Genomic DNA, 17,572 nt, shown 5'->3' on the forward strand with positions numbered 1-17,572 from the left:
ATGGTGATAAGATGCACCAGGGTACGTCCGAACGGGTTTTTCACAATTTCAACTTTGACCAACTTATACCCACTTACAAATCAACCAATCAAAATATGTAATTGCATACTATTAAATACTGCCTTATACAAATTAAATTTTGAAACTGGCAAAGATATACGAGTAGAAGAGTTGCGAAAAATCAACAAAAATATAAAATTTCCAACAGATGAAGAAATTTGATGCGTGAAAAATTATTTTAAGGAAGATAATATTCCGAAGACAAATTATTTTTAAAGAACTGTAGGTCTGCTTGGTAAAAAAAGGCTTTTAAAACAACGTATGAAGTTTTTGCCGTTGCTGCAACATTCACTTGCAGTTCTGCAACAGGTGAGGCGACATTCAGTTGCTTAAATATGTAGAATCAATTGCCCATATAGGCAGAGTACTCTTCTTTACCAATTACCAAGAAGTCTGATTTTTTGAAAAAATTTTCGATGCCTTTCTTGTTGACAAAAATTCTCATTGTTTAGAAACATTTTTCTAGGTGCTTAGTCTCGCTTTTTAGGCAAAAATGTTCAAAAATTCGGTACCTATCACTATTTGCCAATAATTCCGAAATAGTCTTGCTTTCAGCGAAAGTTGTCCAAGTCTTGCATTTTGCAAATTTACTGTCAAAAATTCTCGTTTTCTCACTAAGTAGCCAAACACTGCGAAGAAGTTTGCCTTTTGCTGAAACTCTTGTCCAAATCTTATTTCCTGTAAAAAGTAGCAAAAAAGCTCGCTTTTCGCCTAAATTGCCAGAGAAATATCATTTTTTAACCATAATTGCCAAAAAGTGATAAGGTTGTGTTTTTTTTTTTGCAAAAGATTCCAAAAAGTCTCACTCATGTCACTTTTTTACCTCAGATTGCTAAAAAAAAGCCCTTTCTTTTGCTGAGAAATTATCAGAAGTTTCGTTTTTTTGCCAGAAATGGCAAATTCTCACTTTTTTGTCCCAATTGCCGAAGAATCTTGATTTTGGTGATTTTTTTCTGCACTAAAATATTTTATTCGCTTTTTGTCATTTGTTTGGTTACTTATTTGGTTACTTTTTCGAGCTTTTTTGGTTACAAAAGTTACTTTTCTTCGGAAAAAATTAGGACAAGCCCTGAATTTCCAAAAATGGAACCGGAAGTTCAATTTTTTTAATTATAAAATAAGACGTAGCTACTCATTACCTTATAACCAAATAAATTTCGTCTTTTCCCTTCAAATTATCGACCTTTCATCTGTTAAGGGTGGGGGGGGGGCGTTGTATCATCCCTTCAAGTGAGATACAATTGAATTGCAAGCAACCCACACCTCAAGTTGAACGAATTCATGCATGTTGGTTCCTTATATTATGTCCTTAATACTGGTCAAGATGACAACTATTAAATTCCGTTTTAATATCTACTTTATTGCCTGTTACACAGCTAATTACCTACATACCTTTACCTACTTATATATATTTTTTTTTACGTTTCTGGGTAATTAAAATTTATAGCAAGGTGTGTATATAAACCTCAAGAGAACTAGCAATTCTGAGATGATTGCATAGGTAGGTATTCATTCTATCACAGTTCTGCTTACAGCATTACCTACACATAGATAAAAAGTTGACACAATGGAGAAACTTACAATTTTTGTGATTGGTTTATTGATTGTCTGCATTACAGTAGTTCCAGAAGTAAGTAAAGCTACTTTATTAGTATTTTGATACCATCAATTGAAGTAAGTAGGTTTGATCACTAGATATACACTTTTTTTGAAAAAATGTGGCTACTGCAGCACAATGATTGTTGAACATTTTCAATTTACATTCTGAAACTTCACGCTTTAAATCATGGGTCACTTCATGTCAAATTGTCAACTCCTAGGTAGTAGGTAGTAGGTACCTTTATAATCGTATACTTACATAATGTTCAGAGGATGAAACATCAATTCTATCAATAGAATTTCAAAATATTGTCTTCATTGCAGATCGAATCTCGACAAATGGAACCTGGAATGCATTGTTATTTGAGTGGAGGTAAATTCTATGACGAGGACACTTGCCTCGTGAATTGTAAAAAAGGGTGTGCAATCAAAGCATGCGGCGGATTTAAATACTGTAAGCGGATTCGAGGCTATAAGGTGGATTATTATGGTTGTTATTGCCAAATGGGTGATCAGCAATAGGTACCTACATGTGCATAAGGCCAAAGTTTCAAGTACGAGTTAATCTAGGCCTTCTGTGCTGTTACGTTATATCACAATAAATCCATTCTTAACTCAATCAATTTTATTTAAGCCATGTTCACATGCATGAATTTGAAATTTTTGTGGAGAAGGTAAAGTACATAGGTAAGTACCTACATTATAATAGGATTAAAATATACAATTACAAGGGAACTCATCATCACTGATGTTGGCTCATGAAAAGTTCATGTCAACCAGGTACTTAAGTATTTACTGAATTCAATTTGATTTTTGTTATGACAACTTTTTCAAACTGAGAAATTTAAAAATCCGTTGACAGAGCTCCTAAAGAGCTTAAAACCACCGCCAATCAATTTGATAAAACCGAACATGAGACAGTAGGTAGTATGTATATGGCAGCTGAAACTTTAATCATACCCTAAGGTCGATATTCTCAATTGATTAGGGCCATCGAATCGCAAATCCGAAGTGACATTCACAGCAAGGCACCTAGGTACTGTTAAAGTAAATTTTGCTTCAATAATAACATACAGCCAACCAAGAGCCTAAACAATTTGAAAAATGTGTTTTTATATAATATCTACACTTATACATTCAAGATATGAAACTTGCCAGTGTTTTCATTTCAAAGGTGAATTCTACAACAAAATATACAAAGAATTGAAGCATACGTTTTCAAAACGCACCAAGTCCAAAAAAATATTGATAAGAAATTCATGCTACTTAGTACAATTTGGAAACATACACTGAGAGAACTGTATAGTACAAATTACTGTAAAATTTAGTAAAGTGGCGCTCTGGTCACCCTTTTTGTAAAATTTACTGCATTTTATAGTACATACTATACTAAAAAATGTAGTAGAAAAAGTAATTTCTACTACATTTCTTAGTAGTACATATTATGTACTTAATATGAAATGTAGTAAATACTACAAAAAATGACCCAGGGTCTCCTTCACTACATTTTCCAATCATTTTTACTAAAGTGATTTTTCTCAGTGTAGGAATGGCCCATATTGGTTGATTTTTTGATATGTTGTAGCCAAGACCCTTAGGCACAACATATTAAAAAATCAGCCATGGGAAAAATATTCTCATCAGTTTTAAATAATAGGCTCAAAAATATCCTAGAAAGTAAACAACCTGTGGAACAGGCAGGTTTTTAGGGATTTTCAACCACTGACCATTCACATGTTTTAAACCAGATCATTGAAAAGAGCAATGAGTACCAACTAGAAATTTACCTACTATTTATAGATTATATAAAAGCCTTTGATTCTCTAGAACACGAGTTCATGATTGAAGCACTAATTAACCAAGGTGTGTCTATCATGTATGTGAAAATGATTATAGAACTTTACTCAGAACTGAAGGCAAGGATAATTACAGAAATGGAAGGGGAATATTTTGATGTGGGAAAAGGGGTAAAACAAGGGGATCCTCTCTCGGCACTGTTATTTATCTCCTCTTTGGAAGAAATTTTTCGCAAATTAAACTGGAAAAAAAAGGAATTGTCATAGATGGGTCCTACCTGAGCGAGTTGAGATTTGCAGATGATGTTGTTCTTTTTGCAAGTAGCATATCCCAATGACAATGTATGGTTGAAGAACTCAATAGTTAGGGGAAAAAAGCTGGTCTACATATAAATTTTGGCAAAACAAAACTATTAACCAATTCAAAAAATAACACTACCTTACAGATTGATGGTCAAAAAATAGAAGGTGAAAAAGAAACTATTTATCTAGGACAACGGGTAAACATAGGAGGTTTTAACGAAGGGAGGGAGATTCAAAGAAGAATAGCACTATCATGGAATAAATTTTGGTCATTAAAACAAATCTTCAAGGGACCCTTTACAGAAAACCAAAAAAGTATAATCTTTAACTCATGTATTGAACCAGTTATTACTTATGGAGCACACATGTGGGCAGTTGATAAGAAATCTTTAAACAGAATTCGGACCACACAAAATCGAATGGAAGGATCTATTTTGAACTTAAAATTGAGGGATAGGGTAAAGTTGAAATTTATTAAATCCAGACTAAAATACAATAAAGATTTGGCCAAAGAGGTCAGAAAGAAAAAATGGAAATGGGCGGGCCATGTTGCAAGGAGCAGCTCACTGAGATGGACCCATCGGGTGACCTTTTGGCAGATGTATGGGAAAAGAAATCAGGGCAGGCAGAAAATGAGATGGAGAGACGACATATGCAAACTTCTTCAACATAGCCACTTCCACAGAATAGCTGCGAACAGAAGAGAATGGATACAGTTGGGGGAGGCCTATGCTCTTACTTAGGGCCATGGCAGTGTTATAATTTAAGATTGTTAATACTGCTGTAAAGTAAAGGCTATTATTATTATTATTATTATTATTATTATTATTAGATATATTACACGGTCAATTACCTACATATGTATCTATGTTGTTGTTTTTTTGTATTCTTCTGGGTAATTAAATTTCATAGCAAGGTATGTCAGTGTATATATACTTCAAGTGAACTAGCAATTTTGAGATACTTAAAAATTCACTCTATCACAGTTCTGTTTCTAGTAAGTATTAGATAAAAGTTCTAACACAATGGAAAAGCTTATAATTTTCGTGATCGGTTTATTGATTGTTTGCGTTACAGTAGTTCCAGAAGTAAGTGAAGATTTTTTATTAGTAGGTTGGTAGGTACTATCAATTGAAGCAAGTACTCATATGTAAGTAAGTTTAATAACTGAATAGGTACACTTTTCATTGAAAAAATGTGGCTATGACATTGACAGCACAATTTGTTGGAAACAGTTTGGAAGTGCCTATCGACCCAAATAATGTCAATTTTGCTCTGTGATATTGCCTAATTTGGAAGAAGTGTGCAAAAGTTTTTTAAAAATTATCAATCTTGTAATTTTAATCCCCCCACCCACCAACACCGATATTTTTTTACCCCTCAAAAATATCTTTCAGACTGAACTATACCAATTTAAAAGAAAAAATAGCGAGTCCCTGATCAGCCATCAGGGATGAAACTAGGCATTGTCTGTGTAGGGAGAGGGGGTAAGATCAACCAAAAAAATTGCCAACTAATTATGAGAAAAAAATATCATTTTACCAAATAAAAAAAAGTTTTTTAATGCGAAATAAATGATGAGAACTCAAAATTGCTCATAGCCTAAAAAATTTTTGATTTCATTTTGTAAAAAAAATTTAAAAATTTAATAAATTATCCCGAGGGTAGTGAGGGCAAAAGCTTTTGAAAACACCTATTTTGATAAGTCCAGTGCTGACTTTTCAAAGTACCAAAAATCCGATTGAAAAAGGAAAAGTGAAAGATTGAAAAAGGAAAAGTGAAAAAATAAAAGTTTTCTCCATGGTGCATGGTGTTCGTTCTCAAAAATTCTAAAAAAAAAAAGACAAAAGCAACTTTAAACACTGATTAACACATCAAAAAATTGCGAGGTGATGTTTTTCCTGGTCTCGATTTAAAATATTCCCATAATTATGAGAAAATTGAATATTTTATGTTGAAGGATCAAAATTGCACAAACCTTATTTCCAACTCACCCATATCACATCGAACTCACCAACTGGCAACTAGATCTACCTAGCTCCTAGGTACCTACTTGTAATCATACAGTTATGAGGAAGAAACATCACTTTTATCAGTAAGTAAGTATAGCAGTTTCAAAACATCGTATTTTTGTTGCAGATTGAATCTCGACGAATGGACTCGATAATGGAATCTGGAATGGAACCTAAATGGTGGTGTCCCGTGCATTTAGAAAGATTTGACGATAAAAGCACTTGCGAGATGACTTGTAAAAAATATTGTGAACGCTGTGGTGGATTTAGAGTCTGTGGGGTAATTACGGATGTGTCTGAGAGAAAGCATGTTTGTTATTGCCGGAATAAGTAATGCACTTGTGATCACAAGCCCGCAAGGTGAAAATTGCAAGTATTGTGACCAGCTGATGTGGGCTGACTTTTTGTGCTATTGTAATTCATATTAATATTTTACATTTAAATAAATCTTCCAATCCTTTAGGATTGAAATATATTTTCGATTTTCTTAATTAATCTTAATCCTTATTCAATTATTAAAGATATATTATCACAATAAATCCATTTTGAGCACAACCAATTTATATTTTATGTCATGTTCAAATTCATGAATTTTGATATCGTTGCGGAGAAGGTAAGGTAGGTAAGTAGATCTATTCATGTCCGCATTTATTTTTTTCATCACGATTTTTCAAAAGTAAAAATCATATTTTGCAGCCCCTTCAATTTTCCAGTTGGGGAAAAAGTTGATTTTGTTCATTTTTCAAAGTACCTACTACTGACCCCATCAGTGATGTCAAATATGGCTGAAATTTGTTATTGATAAGTCAGCACTTCTTATCGATAATAATTATTGATAAGTATCGATAACTCGAAATTTTTTTGAATAGGTGAAATAACGACCATTTACTTAGAGCCGTTGCAAAGGGAGGGAGGGTGTCAAACAATCCCATTCGTTTTTCAGTAAACGTTTTCGTCAAAATTTCTTCCAAGTTGGCAAAACTTTGGAAGAGTAATTGTTGAGTTTTGCCAATTTTCTCCGACAAAAATGTGTGGGTAGTAATTTTATTGAAAAAAAAAAACAGCAAAAAATTAAAAAAAAGAATTTATCGATAATTATCGATAACATCCTTCCTTACTGATAATCGTAGATAGTCCCACCTTCACATGACCTTTCTTTTAGTCGTATCCGCGGTTGTATCCAAATCTGTGAAGTCCGTACCACCACTTCTTGGACACCCTGTATAGACCCACAAACTTGCAAAAATTGCAAATTTTCACTTTTGTAATTTTCAAATCAATTCCGATCAAACTTTTCCATGTTCCTATTCTGCTCAAAATTTTGAGCACCCATGTCGATTCCCATAAGGCTGAAAAAGCATTTTGGTATAATTTCGCACCTCTGTAGTAATAAGGTTATATCTAAAAAAAAATTGATTTTGACGTTTTTGCATTTTTGGAGTTTAGATGACCCCCCCCCCCTCAACCAAAAATTACACTTGAGTTGGGTGCATTATCTAGATCTTGTAGAAAATGCAAATGGCCCAACTCAAAATCCCAACAACATTGCAAGTACTTAGTTGTTTGGAGTTATAAGGGTACATCTCAAAAAACTCCACCTTTTTTGAGCATCACTTTTTTGAGATGTTACCTTATTACTCCAGAGGTGCGATAATACACTTATGTAATCAAGATATTGAGTCTTTGTGTGGGTAAGTAATTTCATCTCAAAGGTGAATTCTACAACAAAATGTACAAACAACTGCTAAGAATGTGCACGAGTCGTCCATCCAACTCTGATATAAAATGAATTCTAAGCAAACACTTTAGTTTCACACCCAAAATTTGTAGTTGAGCAATATTACTCAATCAATCATATTGCGATGAAAATTATGAAATTTTATTTTAATATCTTTTTTATTGTCATATTACACAGTCAATTACCTACATTTCTACATATGTTTTTTTGTTTTGTATTCTTCTGGGTAATTAAAATGTATACCAAGGTATGTACCTATATAAACCTCAAACGAACTAGCAATTTTGAGATACATATTTAAATATTTATTCTATCTCATTGTCAGTTCTGTTTCTAGAATTAGATAAAAAGTAAACACAATGGAGAAGCTTACAATTTTCGTGATCGGTTTATTGATTGTCTGCGTTACACTAGTTCCAGAAGTAAGTGAAGCTATTTTATTAGTATAGTTTGGTGGGTACCATCAGTTAAACTAACAAGGGACGTGTCCCAGGTGACATGCACCGATTTAAATGATTCTTGCACCATTGGATAGAGGACATCGAACATAGTCTACCACAAAATTTTCAGCTGCTGAAGTTGATATTTCGATTTTTCAGAGCAATTTTTCGATTTTTACATAGCAATTTTGAAAAATTGGCCAAAAGTACCTAGTCGGCGGAAGTCGCATACCGAAACCTCCCATATCATTTGGGCATTTCAATACTTATGATAAGACTAGCCCACCGTGAAATTTTCAGCTGCTGAAGTTAATATTTGAGCCCTCGAGGGCGATTTTTTGATTTTCACATTGCAATTTTGAAAAATTGGCCAAAAATAGTCGGCGGAGGTCGCATACCGAAACCTGCAATATTATTTGGGCATTTCAATACATATGATGAGACTAGCCCACAGTGAAATTTTCAGCTGCTGAAGTTGATATTTGAGCCCTCCTGTGTGATTTTTTGATTTTCACATTGCAATTTTGAAAAATTGGCCAAAAATAGTCGGCGGAGGTCGCATACCGAAACCTTCCATATTATTTGAGCATTTCAATACATATGATAAGAGTAGCCCACGGTGGAATTTTCAGCTGCTGAAGTTGATATTTGACCCTTTCAATGCGATTTTTCTATTTTCACAATATTGCTAAGTATGTGAAAATCGAAAAATTGCTCTGAAAAATCGAAATATCAACTTCAGCAGATGGAAATCTTGTGGTAGACTATGTTCGATGTCCTCTATCCAATGGTGCAAGAATCATTAAAATCGGTGCATGTCACCTGGGGCACCTCCCTTGTAAGTAAGTAAATAAGTTTGATAATTGAATACATTTTGTGTTGGAAGAATGTGGCTATGACAGCACATTTTGTTGGACACAGTTTGGAAGTACCTATCTACCCAAATAATGTCAATTTCACTCTGTAATGTTGCCTAATTTGGAAGAAATTGTGTGTGTAGGTGGAGGGGGTAAGATGAACCAATAAATTGCCAACTAATTATGAGAAAAAAATATCAATTTTACCAAATAAAAAAGAGTTTTTTAATGCGAAATAAAAGATGAGAACTCGAAATTGCTCATAGCCTACTATGACTCATAAAACATATTTTTTGATTGCATTCTGAAAAAAAGATTTTAAAATTTAATAAATTAGTCGGAGGGTAGTGAGGGCAAAAGCTTTTGAAAACACCTATTTTGTTAGGTCCAGTGCTGTCTTTTTTCAAAGTACCAAAAATCAGATTGAAAAGGGGAAAGTGAAAAAATATAAGATTTCTTCATGGTGTTCATTCTCAAAAATTCTAAAAAAAAAAACAAAAACAAAAACAAAAACAAAAGCAACTTCAAACACTGATTAAGTGATTAACATATCAAAAAATTGCGAAGTGATGTTTTTCCTAATCGCGATTAAAAAAATTCCCATACCTAATTATGAGAAAATTGAATATTTTATCTTGAAGGATCAAAATTGCGCTAACTTTATTTCTAACTCACCGATATCACATTGAACTCACCAACTAGATCTACCTAGCTCCTAGGTACCTAACAGTTATGAGGAAGAAACATCACTTTTATCAGTATAGAAGTTTTAAAATATCGTCTTTTTGTTGCAGATTGAATCTCGACGAATGGACTCTAGAATGAAATCTAGAATGTATTGTTACCCGAATGGAGTATGGTTCGATGATGAAAACACGTGCATGATGATATGTAAAAAAGGTTGTGAACGTGAAGGATGCGGCGGATTTAGAGCCTGTGGGGAAATAGCGGACGCACCTTTGGGAACGCGTAGTTGTCATTGCGGGCATACGTAATGTACCTGTGATCACAAGGCCCACAAGCCAATCATTTAGGATTAAAATATAATTTCGATTTAATTAATCTTAATCCTTATTCAATTATTAAAGATATAATATCACAATAAATCCATTCTAAACACAACCAATTTATTTATGTCATGTTCAAATTCATGAATTTTGATATCGTTGCGGAGAAGGTAAGGTAGGTAAGTAGATCTATTCATGTCCGCATTTATTTCTTTCATCACGATTTTTCAAAAGTAAAAATCATATTTTGCAGCCCCTTCAATTTTCGAGTTGGGAAAAAAGTTGATTTTGTTCATTTTTCAAAGTACCTACTACTGAACCCCTTAGTGATGTCAAATATGGCTGAAATTTGTAGATAGGACAAACATTTACGGAACGCACATGTACCTTATGAAATAAGAATTCCTTCAGTTATTATTTGTACCTATCGTTTATTTATCGATTACAAAGTAACAACTTACTCAAGCTAATTATTATACTGGCCCGTACAGTATTACGGAAGAGATGGCATTTCATGCCTTAGGAAGTGCAAAGCACATCACCAAGGGGAACGGGAACAATAAACGGATGTGGGAAGGTCCATCTACGTTACTCTTTTAGAAGAGATTTTAGATAAGGATGAACTTGAAGTTTTATGTAATAACCAGGGCTCGGATTTTTATGCTGGGGCATATTTTTTGTATGCATAGGGGATAGGGAATTTTTCAAATATCTCCACGATTCATGAAATTTCAAGTCAAATGAGCCTAATTTGTTAGAGCATATTTTGGCATATTTCACCATAAAAGCATATTAAAGCATATTTTGGCATTTTTTAGGGAATATTTTGCGTTTTTAGAGCATATTTTACGTTTTTGGCGGTTTTTAGGGAATATTTTGCCCAATTTCAAATTTTTGCATCAAATTACTATAATTATTTTTGTGAAACTGGCAATAGATCACTCGTATCTACTTATTTTTTTGTTCATTTTATTTGTTTCTTATTCCTTTAATAATGGAACTAGAATTACCTTTTCGTGATTTTAAAACGCTCTGTTTTGCATTTTTGTTTGTGAATTCTTGGTATTACACAACAATATTTTAAAAATCGTATAGGAATTGATTTTTCCTGTAAAACAATACCCATATCGTTAGGGAATATTTTTACTTTTTAGAGCATATTTTGGCATTTTTTAGGGAATATTTAAGCGCATATTTGGGGTTTTTTAGGGAAAGAATATCCGAGCCTGGTAATAACCAAGCGCCCGAGTCCATTTGACTTCTCCATCAGCATAACAGGAACTCAATCTATTTCGAAATAGATCACTTGCTCATTGCTTCACCAGTTCATATTTTGAAATATGACTGGACTTCTGCTACTAGTTTGGCTAACTAGATTTACGCAATGCTACTAGTTTGGCTAACTAGATTTACGCAACGTATGAGAATAGGTACATGCCTATCTCATCTCCGGAACGCTGATATACCATAGCTTACACTATGGGAAACGCCAAATGACTAGCGTTTAGCTCGTTGGTCGTTGCTCTCACAACTTGTTGGTCATGAGAGAACTAACTCACTAGATGGCGCTTTTATGTAATTAATCCGCCAGATCGCGTATTTATGGAACTAAAATGAGTTACAGCTGACGGCAGAACGATTTTCTCTCACATAAGTGACAGAAAATACTGCAATTCCTATCGTTATAATTTTGGAAGAGTAATTGTTGAGTTTCGCCAATTTTCTCCAACAAAAATGTTTGGATAGTAATTTTAATGAAAAAAAAACAGCAAAAAATAAAAAAAAAAAGAATTTATCGGTAATTATCGATAACATCCTTCCTTACTGATAATCGTTAATTTTTTTCCTTATTGATAATTAGACCCCATGGTCAAAATTGGATTTTGGCTCTTAGATTTCAAGGACATATTTTGCCCCTTCAATTTTGAAGATAGTCCCACCTTTACATAACCTTTCTTTTAGTCGTACCCGCGGTTGTATCCAAATCTGTGAAGTCCGTACCACCACTTCTTGGACACCCTGTATATCAAACTTTCAAAAATTGCAAATTTTCACTTTTGTAATTTTCAAATCAATTCCGATCAAACTTTTCCATATTCCTATTCTGCTCAAAATTTTGAGCACCCATGTCGACTCCCATAAGGCTGAAAATGCACTTTGATAACATTTGCTTGGAAATATACAAAGTTCAACTTGGAAAATCAAAATCACGCACAATAGGTAGGTACAAATTTTTTCCAAATAAAAAAGAACCTTTTCCAATCACTATAGGTAGGTAGTTTTTCTGATACACGAGTTAATTACTTCTAGTTTACAATGAATTTATTGTTATAGATACATACAGCCTAAATTAACCTATCACAATACTTGAAATTGAATCTTGATGGGCACATAATCAATAATTCTCACAAACGCACGTAAACATCCCCTTGCTGCCCTCTGATGGAATACATTTTACGTATCCGCCGCACTTGTCGTCAAAATTACAGTCTATATAACATTGCCACGAGCACTTATCTTTAGTGGAGTGTTTTCTACCATTAGAAGCACACATTCTTTCTGCAGATTCAATCTGAAACAAAGATGCGTTCGATTATGATAAAACTATATTGATACTGATCTTGATCAGCGATCAGAACGATATTAGAACTTAAACCTACAATATTAATCGTTATGTTATTGTTAATCAGCAAAACACAAATTTCTACCGAACCACCATAAGGGATGAAAAAGCTTCACTTACTTCTGGAATTACTGCAATGTAGATGATGAATAAACTGATTATGAAAATTGTAATTTTACACATGTCTGCAATTCTTCCACAAATAGGCCAAGTATGCTATGTTATGTTTGCAAATGGAAAGTTTCACGTTATAGGCCCTTGCTCGGATACTTTTATATTTTCAATTAGGATATATAATGTCCACCCATCTTAGCTATGCTATACCATGAAGTAGTTTAAATGTGCATGTAGGTAGGTAATTCAATTTTGTGGGAGTAGATTTAAGTGATGTTTATGATAGGAAAATTTATTTTCCAATACTTACCTATATCATTAGTGTAGATAGTAGGTAATAAAATCGAATACTTACCATATTTTAATTGCCGTCATCGATGATCAATTCAATTGAATATTTTGTAATTCTGATTTAATTACCTACCTACTTATGCATTAGTCATTTTTATTGATTCCATATACCTACCACAGTTTTAGTGTACTAAATTTCAGCCAAATTTTCGTAATTTACACTACCTACTTTTTCTTATTAATGAGGAGAACCTGTGGAGTTTTAACAATTTTTTTTGATTATTGAGTATTTTGCAAACAAGTTTCTTTCAGAACTAAGCGCAGTCGACATTTTTTCATAGGATATGCCCAATTCATTCTAAGATATCCAATAAAAATTTGGAAAATTCCCATCTCAAGTGGTTTAACGTAGTCAAAAAAATATATTTTCATAGGTACCTATCCAAAATTTGTAGTAGAGCAATATTAAGTAATTGATACTGGTAAGGATGAAAACTACATATTAAAATAATTTCATTTTAATATCTTTTTTATCGCCTATTACACAGTCAATTGGATATTTATCTAATTTTTTTTGGTTTTTTAGTATTCTTCTGGGTAATTAAAATTGATAGCGAGGTGTGTACATAAACCTCAAGCGAACTAGTAATTTTGAGATACCTATTTGAGTATTCATTCTATCACAGTGTATAGCATCAGATAAAAAGTCAACATAATGGAGAAGCTTGCAATTTTTGTGCTCGGCTTATTGATTGTCTGCGTTACAGTAGTTCCAGAAGTAAGTGAATACCTATTTTAAAATGGTAGTATGATACCATCAATTGGAATGAGTTTGATCACCAACTGGGAAACTTCATGAAGTGCCACCCGGTGATTTGGATGAAAATCCAGTCTCAGTGGTAGCCCTTGACTCATGCATCACACCACTAACATTTTAGCTGCCAGTTTTGAGAGACTTACCCAACTCCTAAGTACTTGTATTAATTGGAGAAAGAAACGTCAATTTCATTAATAAAGTTTCAAAATATCATCTTATTTGCAGATGGAATCTCGGCGAATGGAATCTGGAATGGAATCTGGAATGTGTTGTAGTATGAATGGAAAAGAATTCTCCGATAAAAACACTTGCATGATGATGTGTAAAGAAGGATGTCAATCCAAAAGATGCGGCGGAATGAGAGGCTGTATGATGAAAACGGGCTCGCCCAAGTTAACATATGGTTGTTTTTGCCAAATGGAATGATCAGTATACTCGACAGGTATACCTACCTATGTGCACAAGGTCACATTTTCAAGTATTGTGAGCAGTTGATCTAGGCTTTTTGTCCGATTATACTTGTTATATCACAATAAATCCATTCTTAACTCAATCAATTTTATTTATGTCGTGTTCACATTCATGAATTTGGTATCGTTCTGGAGAAGGTAATAGGTAGGTAAAAGTACATAATAATACTGAAAAATTACTTTACAAGGGATCTCTTCATCTTCGGTTTGGTTCACGGAAAGTTCATGTGAACCAGGCAAGGGTAGAGGCACCAAATATGGACCACTTTTTTTTGGATGATTGGCACTTGAAAACTATAGGGTGTAGAAACCTCCACAAAGGCTTAAAATGAAGTTCTATCCTTCCACTAACACTGTACAAAACTTCAAGGGTGAAGGTCAACTTTAAGTATGTTTTTTTTTTTTATTAATGAGTGACAAGTGTCAAAATGACCATTCGAAATTTTGGACACCTAATATGGACCACCTATAAAATTTTAAAATAAACATAGGTACCTTTACATTTTTCAAAACGTCAAAATTATTTATTTGTAGAAATGAATAAAAAAAATGTATTCTAAGCAAAGCAGGCTAATTTTGAATTGCAGGACTGCACGTTTGCACGACTGCACGTTTGCACAAATGCACGACTGCACGAATGCACGACTGCACATTTGCACGACTGCACGTTTGCACGACTGCACGACTACACGTTTGCACAACTGCACGTTTGCATGACTGCACAACTGCACGTTTGCACGACTGCACGTTTGCACGACTGCACGTTTGCATGACTGCACGTTTGCATGACTGCACGTTTGCATGACTGCGCATTTGCACGACTGCATGTTTGCACAACCGCATGTTTGCATGGCTGCACAACTGCATGGCTGCACGACTGCACATTTGCACGACTGCATGTCTGCACAACTGCACATTTGCACATTTGCACGGCTGCACGGCTGCACGACTGCACGGCTGCACGACTGCACGTTTGCACGGCTGCACGACTGCACGTTTGCACGGCTGCATGTTTGCAGGGCTGCACGACTGCACGTTTGCACGACTGCACGTATGCACGACTGCACATTTGCACGACTGCACGTTTGCACGACTGCACGTTTGCACGACAGCATGTCTGCATGACTGCACATTTGCACGGCTGCACGACTGCACGTTTGCACAGCTGCATGTTTGCACGACCGCACGTTTGCACGACTGCACATCTGCACGACTGCATGTTTGCACGACTGCACAACTGCATGTTTGCATGACTGCACATTTGCATGACTGCACATTTGCACAACTGCACATTTGCACGACTGCACATTTGCATGGCCGCACGTTTGCACGACTGCACATTTGCACGACTGCACGTTTGCATGACTGCATGTCTGCACGACTGCATATTTGCACATTTGCATGGCTGCACGACCGCACGTTTGCACGACCGCACGTTTGCACGACTGCACGTTTGCACAACTGCATGTTTGCACGACTGCACGTTTGCACGACTGCACGTTTGCACGACTGCACGGCTGCACGGCTGCACGGCTGCATATTTGCACATTTGCACGGCTGCACGACTGCATGGCTGCACGGCGGCATGGCTGCACGACTACATGTCTGCACAACTGCACATTTGCACGACTGCATGTTTGCACGACTGCATTTTTGCACGTTTGTACAACTGCATGTTCGCATGACTGCACGTTTGCACGACTGCACGTTTGCATGACTGTATGTTTGCACGACTGCACGTTTGCACAACTGCACATTTGCACGACTGCATGTTTGCACGACTGCATTTTTGCACGTTTGTACAACTGCACGTTTGCATGACTGCACGTTTGCACGACTGCACGTTTGCACGACTGCACGTTTGCACGACTGCACGTTTGCACGACTGCACGTTTGCACGACTGCACGTTTGCACGACTGCACGTTTGCACGACTGCACGTTTGCACGACTGCACGTTTGCACGACTGCACGTTTGCACGACTGCATGTTTGCACGACTGCACGTTTGCACAACTGCATGTTTGCATGACTGCACGACTGCACGTTTGCACGACTGCACGTTTGCACGACCGCATTTCTGCCCGACTGCACATTTGCACGGCTGCACGACTGCACGTTTACACAGCTGCATGTTTGCACGACTGCATTTTTGCATGGCTGCACGACTGCACGGCTGCACGACCGCTCGGCTGCATGACCGCACGTTTGCACGACCACAAATTTGCACGACCACCCGTTTGCACGATTGCACGTTTGCACGACCGCACGTTTGCACGACTGCACATTTGCACATTTGCATAGTTGCACAACTGCATGTTTGCACGGCTGCATGTTTGCACGACTACACGTTTGCACGACTGCACATTTGCACATTTGCATAGTTGCACAACTGCACGTTTGCACGGCTGCATGTTTGCACAACTGCATGTTTGCACGACTGCACGTTTGCACGACTGCACGTTTGCACGACTGTACGTTTGCACGACCACACGTTTGCACGACTGCACATCTGCACGACTGCATGTTTGCACGACTGCACAACTGCATGTTTGCATGACTGCACATTTGCATGACTGCACATTTGCACAACTGCACATTTGCACGACTGCACATTTGCATGGCCGCACGTTTGCACGACTGCACATTTGCACACCTGCACGTTTGCATGACTGCATGTCTGCACGACTGCATATTTGCACATTTGCATGGCTGCACGACCGCACGTTTGCACGACCGCACGTTTGCACGACCACATGTTTGCACGACTGCACGTTTGCACGACTGCACGTTTGCACGACTGCACGTTTGCACGACTGCACGTTTGCACGACTGCACGTTTGCACGACTGCACGTTTGCACGACTGCACGTTTGCACGACTGCACGGCTGCACGGCTGCATATTTGCACATTTGCACGGCTGCACGACTGCATGGCTGCACGGCGGCATGGCTGCACGACTACATGTCTGCACAACTGCACATTTGCACGACTGCATGTTTGCACGACTGCATTTTTGCACGTTTGTACAACTGCACGTTTGCATGACTGCACGTTTGCACGACTGCACGTTTGCACGTTTGCACGACTGCACGTTTGCATGACTGTATGTTTGCACGACTGCACGTTTGCACAACTGCACATTTGCACGACTGCATGTTTGCACGTTTGCACGTCTGCACTTTTACACTACTTGCCCATCATTTGACGTAGTCAAAATTGTAATTATATAGGTATGAGTGTTTTTAAAAATTATTTATAGTACAATGAGTGCATTTTTAAATTGTTTTCATTTTAAATTCTTATCTTTGGTGTTTACAAGCTATTGTCAGAATAACTCTGTATTTGCAGTGATAAGGTGAATAAAATAAGTGGATCAAGTGCATACCTAATGAGTGAGCTAGTGTTTTATATTATGTATTTATTATTTGTTTGTTTTATCTTTAGT

At 36.2% G+C, this 17,572-nt stretch overlaps 4 long non-coding RNA genes across 4 annotated transcripts; 3 read left to right on the top strand and 1 right to left on the bottom strand.

The window, feature by feature from the left end:
- The first annotated feature begins 1,490 nt into the window (after window positions 1-1,490).
- Window positions 1,491-6,325, top strand: LOC135838993 (uncharacterized). The gene is made up of 3 exons (XR_010557509.1): window positions 1,491-1,690; window positions 1,984-4,846; window positions 5,898-6,325. It is a non-coding gene; the product is annotated as an uncharacterized LOC135838993 (long non-coding RNA).
- A 1,428-nt stretch (window positions 6,326-7,753) lies between these two features.
- On the top strand, window positions 7,754-9,927 carry LOC135838994 (uncharacterized). The gene is made up of 2 exons (XR_010557510.1): window positions 7,754-7,930; window positions 9,600-9,927. It is a non-coding gene; the product is annotated as an uncharacterized LOC135838994 (long non-coding RNA).
- A 2,189-nt stretch (window positions 9,928-12,116) lies between these two features.
- On the bottom strand, window positions 12,117-12,951 carry LOC135838996 (uncharacterized). Its single transcript, XR_010557512.1, has 2 exons — window positions 12,556-12,951; window positions 12,117-12,384 (listed from the first exon to the last, which is right to left on the bottom strand). It is a non-coding gene; the product is annotated as an uncharacterized LOC135838996 (long non-coding RNA).
- A 75-nt stretch (window positions 12,952-13,026) lies between these two features.
- LOC135838995 (uncharacterized) lies at window positions 13,027-14,210 on the top strand. Its single transcript, XR_010557511.1, has 3 exons — window positions 13,027-13,322; window positions 13,427-13,618; window positions 13,883-14,210. It is a non-coding gene; the product is annotated as an uncharacterized LOC135838995 (long non-coding RNA).
- Window positions 14,211-17,572: the final 3,362 nt, after the last annotated feature.

This window comes from Planococcus citri, chromosome 3, assembly GCF_950023065.1.
Source record: "Planococcus citri chromosome 3, ihPlaCitr1.1, whole genome shotgun sequence".
Classification (NCBI taxonomy): domain Eukaryota; kingdom Metazoa; phylum Arthropoda; class Insecta; order Hemiptera; family Pseudococcidae; genus Planococcus; species Planococcus citri.